The sequence below is a fragment of the Nylanderia fulva genome, unplaced genomic scaffold (genome assembly GCF_048542155.1).
Source record: "Nylanderia fulva isolate GAGA-0341 unplaced genomic scaffold, ASM4854215v1 Scaffold21, whole genome shotgun sequence".
Classification (NCBI taxonomy): domain Eukaryota; kingdom Metazoa; phylum Arthropoda; class Insecta; order Hymenoptera; family Formicidae; genus Nylanderia; species Nylanderia fulva.
In genome coordinates this window covers 1408874-1423738 of record NW_028190275.1, presented here as the reverse complement: position 1 = coordinate 1423738, position 14865 = coordinate 1408874, and positions in this window count along the sequence as shown.

The window sequence follows — 14865 nt, the reverse complement described above, 5'->3', positions numbered from 1 at the left end:
TATAACACGTATATTACAAAAATGCATTTTTCTTTGCCTCAAAAAGCCGTGAAAAGCCGTCTGTAGAATAGCTGTATGCGATAGGAACTTGTATGATTATCTGTTTAATTAAAAATTATCCGATTTATGTCGTGTTTGGTGTCGTTGAAATCGCAAAAATCTCAATAATCCATTAATATTATTTTTGAATAGATAAAATGCAAAATAAAGGTTTTAGTTTTTCACTTATAAGATGTTTATATTTGTGAATTGCCATGGATGGGGAAGCCTATTGTTCGAGAGTTCGGAACTTTCTTTGATGATAGGTCCTCTCGCTCGCTCTATACGCAGTCTCGCTTTCTCTCTCGCACACGACGAGTTGTGAGATGAGCTCGAAAAGATAAGCGGGCCCGAGCGCCCGAGTATCGAGATCAAAGAACGTTCCGAACTCTCGAACAATAGGCTTCCCCATCCATGGCAATTCACAAATATAAACATCTTATAAGTGAAAAACTAAAACCTTTATTTTGCATTTTATCTATTCGAAAATAATATTAATGGATTATTGAGATTTTTGCGATTTCAACGACACCAAACACGACATAAATCGGATAATTTTTAATTAAACAGATAATCATACAAGTTCCTATCGCATACAGCTATTCTACAGACGGCTTTTCACGGCTTTTTGAGGCAAAGAAAAATGCATTTTTGTAATATACGTGTTATAAGTAAATAAATCGTGTTATTTACATTTATTTTGTGTAAAAATTACATTTTATGGTAAAAAAAAATTTTATTTAAAATAAAAAAATATTAAAAAAAAAAGTCACTCCTTGAGAATCGAACCTCTAACCTCGACGGTACGTGTCTAGCCCCTTAACGCTACGCCACACGCTCTTCGATATAACGCTCTATTCCATACGTATTTATACGGCACTCATTATTTTTGATTTCGATTTTCTCGCGTACGCTTGAGAAATGCATTTTATCTCTTTATTCCACAATAATTAAAAGGATTTCATTAAATTGACAAATATAGTCGTACTAAAAAAAAAAAAAAAAAATTGGCCCTGCGAGGTCTCGAACTCATCTCCTTTAACAGCTACGTGTTACTGGCGCTCATCTGTGCACATAGCACGGAATCGAACCACGTACCGTGCACATAGCCTGTTACCACTCGGGAGCATCGTGCACATGGCTACGTAGTTCAATGTGCACGTTTTGTGCACATAGAGGCGCTTTGAATTCCGGTTGCAGCTAAATCGAGGGGATGACCACTCTCATCCTTCTCTCTGTTCGTAGAGACGCGGCTGTGCATTTGTAGTCTTGTGCTTCATCTTTGAAAATTGAACGGTGCAACGTGTTTCTACACATCTACACAAAGGAACTGCATATTTCTACATCTGACTTCTCTCATCGTACAACAGGTATATATATTTATATACGTATATAATTTATACAATATAATTGGCACATTTTAGCTTGCTATATAACCTATTAAATTGAATTGTATCGACAGGTTACAAGTGGGATATCATTGCAATCTAGGTTATATATATATAATTTATTTATTTCCCTATAAGCGCATCCTATTATTTAATATTTCAGCAATATTCTAGGCGTATTTTTAAATTATTTAATATTCTAAAAATATTATATGTATATATAAATATATAATTTATTTATTCCCCTATAAGCGCATGATATTATTTAATATTTAAGCAATATTCTAGGCGTATTTTTAGATTATTTAATATTCTAAGAATATTAAATAATATCATGAAAAGAATATTATATATATATATATAAATATATATATATATATATATATATATATATATAATATATAATTTATTTATTTCCCTATAAGCGCATGATATTATTTAATATTAAAGCAATATTCTAGGCGTATTTTTAGATTATTTAATATTCTAAGAATATTAAATAATATCATGCGCTTATAGGGTTTACTTTATTTTATTTTAATTATAATGTTATTTACGCAGTTGATTTTCTTTGCGAGACAAATCTATATATGCTTATCACATTACGACAATATAACATTTTATTATTTTGATAGAGTTTTATATATCAAACTATTTTTATTTTCTTTTTTTCTCTTTTATTGTATTTATATGTATATTTTGTGAAAATTCAGTGTTTAAATCACCCGCCATTTTTCAACTCATCTCGAATCGAAATAAATTCGATTCTAATCGATCGAAAATATTCGATTGCGAATCGATCGCATCAAACTTCACCTTCGATTCTCGACTCATGATTTATCTTTTGCAGAAACGCGGCTGTGTGTGTTTGTACTCCTGCGACTTCATTTTTGAAAATTGAACGGTGCAACATGTTTCTACGCAAGGGAACTGCATATTTCTACATCGATCCTCTCTCGTCGTACGACAGGTATGTTTATACACATACAATGTATAATAATATTTATCTCTCGTCATAATTGGAGGTTCGACGAGCGTTACTCTGGACGAGGCCATTATATGTATATATTTTCGCCTAACGTCTAGGATGTATATATATATGTATATTACAAATATTGCATATGCTTTCGTATCGCACAATCGCACGTAAGCACGAATAAATAAGATAATGGCCCTCCCTCTCGCCACGCGCGCGGTCCACGGATTTTATTTGCAGGCGTTCGACGATTGAAGATAATACGACTTAATTTCTGCAATGAGCGAGACGCGGGCGAGCAACACTCGTGTAAAGAGAGACTCGCATTGTCTGTTGATGCAAAGAGAGATCGCGTTTAAAAAAAAATAAATAGAAAAATATAACAAAATTAAAAAAAAAAAACGTGTAAGATTTTCGCAAAATTAATTTTTTTTCCAAAATTCAATTAATAATTGTGTCTTCCTTCCTCCCTCACTCTCTCTTTCTCTCTCTCTAGCTTCTTTTATTTTTTGTCTGTTACGCTCGCTGCAATCAATTACTGCGGAATGTTTCGTTTTCAGCCGACTTATTGTACGTCTGTTATAGTGCATCGACAGTTGCGTGTATAGCGTTGATCGTTGCATAATCCCGCGGCATTGCAACACCATTGTACCATTAATGCCGAAGGCATTGTTGCATCGCGCCTGTTTTTCGCCTTGAGCATTTTTCTTGGAGCTATAAAGGATGAAATTTTAATAGAGTTCCATCGCGATGAGCGAATCGAGCAGAAGAAGATATGAATAGAGCGATAAGTTTTTTCTTCTTCTTCTCGAAAGAAGTATATATCGTCGAAGTAGCGTAAATCGGTATTATCGGGTTAACAATACGGTGACATCAAACCGAGTTAGCCGATAAGTTTCTTATTTAGAACGCGCGCGCTCTACATATAAATCTAAACATTATTATTATCTATCTGCGTATTGTAAAATAACGTTTTAAATATACGAGTAAGAGAGTCTTTAGAATGTCGAAACAGCAGTGTTCTTTGAAACGAGCTATTCTGTTTCTCTGTTCAGGAAATATTTTCGTTTCGGTAGACTTTTAGGTCAGCAGGTACAACACGAGACATTACGAGGCTACTTAAAGAAAGTCACGAATCGTCGCGCAGTGACATTGACCCAATTAAAAAGTGATAAGAAATATAGAAGAATTTTTTTTTCTTCCTCTCTATCTCCCTTTTGTATACACTGTTTTATCTTATAGGAAACTAGGCTAGTGCAAGGTTCTTACTGACGTTACAAATATTTAGAATGTTTCACGTAGAGAGAGAGGAGAGAGAAAAAAGAGAGAAATCACCTTCTTCAAAGATGTCTCTTTCCCCCGTTTCCCTAAAAAAAAAAAAAATATTGCGATTTATCTGAAGAAATTCTCCTAAAAAATAATATGTACGTACACGGAGAGAATTTTCTCGTAGAATTCATCTTGAAAATCATGATAATCGTAGGACAATATGGTATTGGAATAATTGTATATATTACTGGAAAAAAATTAATAAATATTTATTTCAATACTGCCCAATCAATCATTTATTCAAAACAAATAAAAATTTTTTACATCAAATGAATATATTATTAATTTCAAATAAATGATTTATTAGGCAGTATTGAAATAAATATATTTTTGAATTTAATCATTTTCTTTTTCATTGCAAGAGTTTCTTCGATTAATATTTATCACAACAAAAAATTTTAATATATACATAATAAAATATTAAATGTACATAATAAAATTAATCGAACATATTTTATATCTTATTATAGATTTTAATCGGAGAAGTTCTTATAAAATTCTTACAATGCTATTGTAAAAAAAAATATGTAAAATTACATAAATAATAAATGTAAAATTACATGATAAATAATGAAAAGGTAAAAATTTTATATTATTTATCGTGTAATTTTACACTTATTATTTATGTAATTTTATATATTTTTGTGTAATATATTACATATTTTTTTACAGTGATATATTATCCCATGATTTACCACGATTTTCGGGATAAATTCAAAGAGAAGTTTTTCTGATTAATTTTTATATCTTATTGTAGTAAATATTAATTTTTTATTGTGGTAAATATTAATCAGAAAAACTCATAAAATTCTTCCATGATTTTCAGGATAAATTCTAAGACAAAATTCTCTCTGTGTACCTTTACAAAGTATCGATAAGCAATAGCTTTAGCATACGCGTATTTAAGAGATATTAATCACAGAGAACTCCTAAAATTCTTGCAATACCATATATTGTCCCACGATTACCACGATTTTCGGGGCAAATTCTCTAATTAATTTTTATATCTTATTGTGGTAGATTTGTTATTGTTGTAAATATTAATCAGAGAAAGTCATAAAATTTTTCCACGATTTTCAGGGTAAATTCTAAGAGAAAATTCTTTCTGCGTACCTTCACAAAGTATCGACAAGCAATGCGCTTTAGCACACGTATATTTATCACAGATATTAATCAGAGAACTCTTATAAAATTCTTGCAATACCATATATTGTCTCACGCGATTACCATGACTTTCAGAGTATAAACTCTAAGCCTAAGAGAAAATTCTCTCTGTAAAATATAAATGACGCGATTTGATAGAGTCGAGGACGAAAGGCGCGTTGAGAATCGAATTGACGGTATTAAAGAAGGCTTAATGCTTTACACGAGTGTGGCGTTCTAATTATAGCCAAGAGACCTCTCTGGCGTTGCCATATGGAGCACGTTCGGGCAGAGAGCGCAAAGGGTTAAACAAAACAGGCTTCGTTGAAGCGTGGCGCTTCCCGTAGCCGATTGGCATTCAGCGAGGATCGGCCGGTCCACCGGCCATTAATTGCCCATTATATCGTAACGTGGGTGGGCCGCGGAGTGCAGCACATATCCATCGCTCCTTCTTCTCCCGTCTGTCTACCTCGAACGTCCTCGTCGAGAAGCGATGGGGACGATTTTCCTCATACCGATGTGTGAACTTGGCCGGATTCATTTCGAGAAGAGAACATCAGAAAAGGTCCTTAAGTAGTCCGCGTGCAAAAGTATACCGTGTCCATCTTTTTATAGAATCTTTCGCGGTTCTCTTCCCTTCGGATATGTATCTTCGAAGAGAAACCTGTTTCGGCGCACGTCATAGTTTTCACCGGAACGCGGTCTTCAAGGTTTTTATCTGTCGATGTCGACTCGACCCCATCGCTAGCAACCGCATAAATATATATGTACATATATATACGGAGGAGGCAAAGATTTAATGGTGTAGCAGTCGTGTCGTCGGTCATCGCGTGTATATATTGTGTTTCAGCGGCCGTGCTCACGTGACATAGGATAGATTTGCGTCATTGGTGACCTCCGCGCGTTCGCTCTGCGGGCACGCAGACTATGTAGCGTGCACGCGTACACGCGTGGGATTGTCGACGAGAGAGAGAGAGAGACCGAGACGGAAGTCTTTTCAAATGTTTTCTCTTCTTCAGGGACTCACTTTTCTCACAGTCGAAAATTTTAATTTTTGTATTATTTTATTTTATTTTATTTATTTGTTGTATATATATATATATATATATATATATATATATAAAAACTGTGTTTTATATTCACACAATGTATGCATATATCTAAAAGACATCCAAGAAATATCTTGAAAATATTTTAAGCAATAAGATTTTTTTTAAATGTCTTTTACTGTAAAAAATATGTAAAATTATATTAAAAAGTATGTAAATTTATATAAATTACGTGATAAATAATGAAATGGGATACATTTTCATTATTCATCGTGTAATTTCACACTTATAATTTATGCACTGAAAAACTTATTGAATTCGTATAAGTATTTATTTCAATGCTGTCAAATAAATTATTTATTTGCAATGAATAATATTGATTTAATGTGAAAAATATGTATTTGATAAAAAAAAAATCCTTTTCAAAACAAATAAATATTTATTAATTTAACAATTTTTTTCCGGTGTGCAATTTTACATATTTTTGTGTAACATAACATATTTTTTTTACAGTGCATACCATTTGGGATATAAATTATATATATGCAATAGTAGTTTGCTGATGCAAATAGTAATAAGTATAGTCAGGCTATTTCCTTGAAAATTTCGACATGCACAGTTTACGTAGCAGTTCATCGACCCGAACGCGATCATTGCAAAAATTTCCACGTTTAATAATATCTATTTGCGCCCCTCATTAGCGCCTTCGCGAGATCCTCTTCGTCTCTTCAGCATCGAAAGGAGCGCAAATTTTCGGGAGCAGTTCGGGTCTTTCGACATCGTATTGCCGGATTCGCATATCGCGGTTCGCGAAACATCCGTGAAAGAAGGCCGGTGAAAGAGACAATGGAACATTGTCGAGAAAAACAAGGAAAAACCGGTCGACGTCAATGCGGCTGTAATTGTCGCGAAAATGCGGCAGGAATGCCTTTTATTTCTCGCAGCCGTGTTATTATTATTACACCGCATTCGCGTATTTATTACACGCGCTATCGAAAAGTCGCGTATCTATCAGAGACGACAGAGAATTGTCATTGATACCAATTATCGATTATTTCTGCGTGCGTGTATCATGTATCTATAAATAATGTATCGTAAATAATCGGCGTCGCGGTTGTCCACATTCAATGGACAAAAAGAGAGTGGTCGTTTCATTTATAATTCATTATATTATTATTATTATGTCTCTATATGATCTCGAAAATTCGGCAAATTGATCGCGAAGAACGACACATAGAGGGGTAAAAACCTGCAGACTTGGCAGGATTCCGAAACCTGTTTCGCAAATTACTGGACTTTATTTTACACATCTTTGATACAACCACATCGAAGCTTTTTTAAATTGCTAATAGTAATACGTAGATAAGAATAGTGATAGGCGCGTTTGGAATCGGCATGTTACGCCGGCGTGACCGTCGAAGAATGTAAGAAAGAACATATATATTATTATAATACATACATGTATAAAAATCTCGCACTTCTGCGACGAGCGCACATAAAAAAAAAATAAAAGAGAGAGAGGGAGAGAGTCTCATCGCGAGAACGGAAATACCGATATTTATACGCGGAAATGCTTTATCGCAGTTTTTCCGTTGTCGTATGTTCGGATTAGATAAAAATAAAAATAAAGGAAGGCGAAAGGAAGATAAATTTGTATCACGTATATATGTATACAGCACAATAATGCTATGATATAACAATTATCGAAAATGAAGAGAGAATCGCTGAGTGCTTCACGGTTGGCTGCCGTTCACGTAACAACACATTTACAATTATATTCGCGTATACTTGACGAAAAGAAAAAAAAATGATAAAATCAGACTTTGAACTCTTTATACGAGGTCTATTCATTAAGTCGGCAATGCACGACGATCATAATTATATTATCGCGGTTAATTAATGAAACAGCCGTCATGGTGGACGCGAGTGAGTTCCGGTCGACCTAATTAACTTATTTTATTTTTAAATTTGTTTTTTAAACACGCATATATATATATATATATATATATATATATATATTCACACGATACGCAATATTCTTCTCTTTCAACCTAGGACGTGCTAGATTTTTAATTCTCCAAGGATTTCGTTTTAATGCCAAGCGTTCACCCGATATTTCTGATACCTAACAGAGAGATATTATTCGAATTCGTCGTTTGACGTCATTACTTGCGGAACCGGAGAGAGAAATCGGCGATATATTTTTCGAAGAAATAGGTACAAGATACATTCGCACATTTCTACATATATTAATCTAATAATAGAAGAATGCAATGGATAAAAAAATAGACAGTATAATGTATAAAAGTCTGCGGATACGTCTTGGTCGATCAATTTCGAAATAAGTAGCACAATATATATATATTGTTTCTTTTTTTTTTCTAATATATCACGAAAAATCGAACGACAGTTTCGCGCACGGGAGATGAATCAGTGAACATATTCGCGACACGGTACATCCGACATCGCGTCGTTATCGCGTTATTGTCGCTCGCGTGTGGGCGTGTACTTGTCCAAGGACGATTCGAGGAGCGAAATCGCGCTCGATTAACGCTAAGAGGGAGCAATCTCGTTAAAGATGCTTTATTAAATTATATCTTGGACCGAAGTGTTGCTCTAACGAAGGCCTCGAACGCGGAAAACGCTCGACAGGATGTCCAGCGATCAGGGAAATCAGGAAAACCGGGATTGCATTGTCAGGGAATTTGAGAAATCTGGAATTGTCAGGGAAAAAGTTGTCAGGAAATTTTATTATTTATCTGGATTTTTTCACATTTGTCTCAATAATTTGAAACTTCTTATTAAATAAATATAAACTTTTCCTTGACTCATATTTTCATCGTCGTGTTATTATACTTCAATGTGTTTCATAGAAATGAAACTAAAAAATTTGATATAATATAAATAAAAAAGGTGATTATTTAAATAGTTTATAGTGACGTGTTTGTTTCGATTATCGTACATAATGCAGATTGAATAATTGATTTAAATTTGTGTTTCTTTAACTTCTCAACCTTTTTATTGTCGATAAAAATATCTCAAGGATTTCATGATAACATTTCATTGATTTATCATGCAAATTATATATTTGGAAAAAATAATACACTAAAAAAAATCAGGGAAAAAATGAATTTTTGGTCTTGGAAAATTTGAAAAAGTCAGGAGATTTGTTTCATTGAGTCTGCTGAACATCCTGCTCGATGCTTCGTCAACTTTTCGCCCGCACGGGAATGTGTTTTGCATTTTGCGTATCGAGAGAAATACGATTGACAAATATGCATCGCATTAACTTAGATTTTATGTAGACCCGTATACAAGATTCGAAAAAGATCTCGAAAGATGATTCGCGAAATCATTAATTAAGCAATCTATATCCGCGCAATTTTCTTAATTAAGTCTCGGAATTAATACATCTAATTGCGCTTCTTTAGATAAATCGCAGCAGAAGAGTATGTAATATTAACGCCATTAATGATGCAAGTAATAGGTGAGTTTTTATATTATGTCTATTTATATACTTTACCGTTTCCGATTTTTTTTTCTTCAATTCTCACTGAGACTCACGTTAGTATGTTTGAATTTCTTGTGATCAGATGAAGCCAGTTGCCTTGTAAAATAAACGATGCACGTGTTCATAATACATGTGCGTTAAAGCTTTCGCTTGTCAATACTTTGGAAAGGTACACAGAGATAATCCTCTCCTAGAATTCACCCTGAAAATCATGGTTAGATATTTTATTAATGATTAATATTTACCACAATAAAAAATATTAATGTGTACATAGTAAAATTAATCGAACATATTTTATATTTTATTGTGGTAGATATTAATATTTTTATTGTAGCAAAAATATTATAATTAATAATTTAATATTTTATACAATTTTATAAAAATTTCCCTGATTCATATTTTTGGCACAATAAAAAATATTATTTACCATGTATGTACATAGTAAAATTAATCGAACATATTTTACATCTTATTGTGGTATTATAGATGTATTAATATTTTTTATTGTAAAAATATGAATCAGAGAACTTTTTAGAAAATTATTTAAATACCATATTATCCGACGATTACCATGATTTTCAGTATAAATTCTAAGAGAAAATTCTCTCCGCGTAAATATTAAGTATCGAAGAAACAGAGCGAATGGAAAATGTTGTCGGATATTTATGTTTTTCTTTGCGTTTATGTATATTAAACATTCCCGTTGCCTTTTCATTCATGTTGCACAAGAGTTTTCTTTCATTTACCGTTTTACGAGAAGCGAATGGCTTGAATCAAAGTCCCGTTCGCAATCGTTTGCATCTTCCAAACTTTAACAGCAAACATTCTCATTCGCTGTTTATATACCCATATCTTGACACGTCTTGTATGCGGCTCTAATAAAACGCGATTCTTGCATCGTTCTCGCGTCATATTAAGATATCTCTGACGCGCGCGATTTTGATACGCGACTTTTCGATATATATACGTAAAATATTCGTTTGAATTTACAAGTTCTTGCTACGAGGAAATGACACGAATAACACATTCGCACCTCGTATTTTCGCAGTCAATCTTCACTTTCTCGCGACATCCGAAATAAGGATCAGGATCCATCTCTCGTGCTCCTCCGCTCCGATAAAATTCCTAGAAATTATGACGTCAGTCGTGATTGCGATTTCTCGAAAATTTACGAAGCAAAACGCACTTGTAAAAAAAAAAAAGAAAAGAAAAAAGGAAAAGATAATCGGACGTCGACTTTCTCCGTGATAAACTTCTCCGATTTACGTCAGCGAATATACAAAGAAACGCAGAACCGCAGATGCCCAGGAATCATGCGAGATAACGGCATTGATCGACCGGGATATTATATACGGGTTGTTGAAAAAGGCTTACATCCATGAGCATCTGCATTTACCCCCTCTTGGAATCAGTAAGAAAAATTAAGCATTTGCTCTCCTTTTGAATGAACACTGGAATTTATTTGTATATATTTATATAAAAAAATTAAAATTACAAAAATAAATTTTTAAAACTAAGAAAGAATAAAAAAAAAGAAATAAAAAAAATGTTAATCAGGCCCCTTCCTGGAAAAAAATCCTGCGGACGTCCATGCCTACAAACAAACGATCGTCTCCGTCGAACACGCAATATCGATGTAAATTCGCCAAGATTTTTCGTCGAAAAAATAAAAAAATAAAAAAGAATGACACGTCCTATTTCACATCTTGACGCGCTTTTTGACGTTTCCGGGAAACGCAGGTATTTCTTAATGAGATCTCCATTCTGATTCATCGGCGCGATCGCGGGCGTATTATATGTATTTTAATGTACGTAACCGGAAGTGAATCAGCGATACGTGAATTTTCCCACACACACGGTACGAATTCTGAAAAGCTCGGTTCTTACCAGATGGAATAAGAATGATTTACGTCAAGCTCGAAAAATGTTAAATAGATCCGGCATCCGGCGGAGACTTCTCGCATCATATTCAGGGAAAAACATCCTGGTCCGATGACTTAATCGCGCAAAGATGCTAGCAGCTTTTTGCGAAGCGTGCGAAATAGGATTGCGGGAAAGAATCGATCGGAAAATTTGCAACTTCGTCGAAACAAATTAAATAAAAAAGTCCCTCTTTTTTTCTGAAAAAAAACCTAATTTTTTTACGAATCGAAATCCGGAGCGCGATTTAAATATAATTTGCCAAGATTGCGCAGAATTGTCGGCGAAACATAGATATAAATCAATTGTCAATCGTAATTGCAATTGCAAGACAATTTTTCTATTTTTTTCTCTTTTTTCTTTTTTACATACATATGCATATCTATAAAATATGAGGAAATGATATGCAAAAATTGAAAAGAGGAAATAAATGAGTTTGTGTGAAAACCTGATATATTAATGTATAATGAAATAAAACTTTGAATAATTAAAAATTAAAAAATAAAAATGTGCATAGTAATGTCGATGTCGAGCTAAAGATCACATATGAATGTATTAATTAATTTTAAAATTATTTATATTAATTCAGAATAAACAATAATTATACCAAATAGACGCGACATTCTAAAAAACTCCATACAGTATAATTTTATCATATTTTTCAGATTAAAAAAAATTATAGATGTAAGAGACAGAAGAACATTTCGTTTAATATTTATATTTAATAACTGATCATATATATATTATATGTGTAATATAATTAGCCTCTGATATCATTTAAAAATAGTAAAAAAAAAATATCTAATTGATATTGATTTCATTCTAAAAAAATGTGTTTACTCATTGCCAGTATAATATAGAAATATAGATAAAGTATATCGATAATTTTTGAAATCGCTATATCGATTAATATCGATAAAAATGTCCGTAGGAAGAGCGCAAGCGACGAGCGACCAGGATCCCTCGTAGGACGAGCTTGAAAAAGGGGGTCCGATTTATTTTCGCAGCCTCCTCCTAAACCGCAAACTGCCAGCAACTTACATCGAGTACTCGGCGGCCGGAGAGAGGGAGAACACAGCGATAAAACTACATTCGCGCTCTCTCGTCGCTCAGTGCTACTCACGGTGTACATACATACGCATCGCTTAGTGACGTCAGAGTCTGAAAAGGCTGACAGCGCGCTGCTCCGATCTCGAGCTCGAGCGCGGCGAGTAGCGGCGAGTATAGCGGACGACGAGGAGGAGTCGCGCGCAGAAGCGGTGACGCTGGCTCGAGGAAGCGAGAAGGAGAGCAGGAATTTCTGCCGCGGAAGAAGGAGGACGGATCATACGCGCCGACGCTGACGGAAGCGAGAGAGAAGAACGGCTAAGCGGGGGCTCCTCGTTATAATGCAACGGGAGCGACGAGGAGAGGAACGTGGCGAACGGCCAATCGGACGTAGGGCGTAGGTGTAGGTCTCGCCTCGAGCCGCATTCGTCATCGGCATCGGCCGGCGACGAGCAGGACAGAGGTACGCGCTCGATGGAGGTTAGGTACGTGCGAGCCAGAGGCGATAGGGTTGAGTGCCAGAACTGTCAGTGCTGCGTATCGTGAAGCCACCGAGTGCGAAGCCACCACCTCGTTCACTCTAAACGGAGTCGGGAAAATGTCAAGCAGCGTGTGCCACGCGCCCCTGCCAGTCCGAATGGAAGCGTTCACCACGAGGCTCTGCCTGCGTGCGGTCGACCAGTATGAGCGGCTTCTTCAGACGCACTTCAACAAGGTATACCCCATCTCCGAGTTCTCGCCTCGAGGGACGAAAATGCGACGCGTATCACCTAGACCTAAGTTCAACGCGCGATTCGGCCATTGATTTGCGAGTGTCAATGGAATGTGAAATATGAGATAGGACGTTACGTTGCGCGCGCGCGCGCGCAGCTGTTTATATATGCTTTGGATTATAATTATAAATCGCGACACGGCGAAATCCTATCGTTAAACAAAATATTTGTGCCGGGAAATATTTTGCCGCGTCAGTGTGTATTTATACCTATACATGTATGTGTATGTTAATTATACGTGCACACACATATACCGTACACATGTACACATGTAGAAAGCTGACGAGATTCAAACGTGCCATCCAACACCGATTCGAATCGTTCGACTACCCGGTTTCCAACGGAAGATCATTGACCTGTTGTATCCACCCCACTTATCATTACTCCGTGTCCACGATTTCATCTCGTTCGACGCGAACAAACACATATCATGCACGGTGTTCTAAACAAAGATATATATATGTCAACGTGGTAGCTCACTCGGAGCGGCTTAATTCCGGAGCATGAAATGTCTATGTAATCGGTTACCGAATTTCTGTCCGTTCGAAAAGCTAACAGATAACATCACGAGTAATTTGTCATCATAAATATTATGATTTGCACGTATAAAATAATTTTTTGCCACGCGAAGGAGACACACTCGAGTGTATATTTGTGTCCTTTGTACGTGTATGTGTGTGTACATGTTTTACGTGTGTGCATATATGTATGTGTACAGACTGGCGCAACAGGAGGTCGCTCGAGCCAGTGACGTACGTCTTTTTTCGCGAAGCCTTTCGACTTTCTTCGCTACACATACAATCGTAATGAGATCCTCATCTCGCGCCACCATTCTTTACCGGGAGATTCTTACCTTATCTTACGATATCACAAGACACCCAAGCGGATGCAATGAATCATCAGATAGACCTTGATACAAGAGATATACGTGTAAAAAATAATAATGTGTTTTTCATGTTATTATGTGACGCATGATCTGTACTATGTAGTTGCGAAGATACATTGACGCTTTGATAAATGCAAAAAGCTTTTTTCCACTAGTGCGACGTGCGACAAACTAGATAAAAAAAAAGACGAACACCGTCATTAGCGATAAGTCCGGCAAAATTCCGTATAGATTCCGCGCTCCGTTTGACAGCTCGACGCGCGAGAAAATCGCGGTCCCCAAGCTGGGGGCTCGAAAGGGTGCGCAACCTGGCACCCCGGGTTCGACGGCGATGACCTCTACTCGGGGGTCTCGAAGAGCGATACGCGACTGCGAGAGATCGCTCGAGGCGCAACGGTGACACAGTTTTCGAGCACGGATACACTTGTTACCGCCGAGCGGAACGCCGCGAATTACGTCTCGCTTCGCTGAAAATTGCCCCGCGATAATTCCATGTATGACGACCGAAAATTAAAGAGCCGCGTCTGACGTAGACCCATTCGGCTCCGATAATATCCTGCGGAACCTGATGTATATGCGGTACATTCGCGAAAAGTGGCGAGACGAAAGACTCGCTCTCTCGGGAAGACGCCACGTATACAATAATGTATATGTATTATACGTACGGCGGTGTTTATGCGAGTTATTTTTGCCACAAAAGCCGCATTACGGTGATTCGCGACACGATGAATGGGCGATTAAGGCGAGCGCGCGTGTCCGTCTCGGCCAAACTTTGCGGGCGATGAGAGAGAGAGAAAGAGAGAG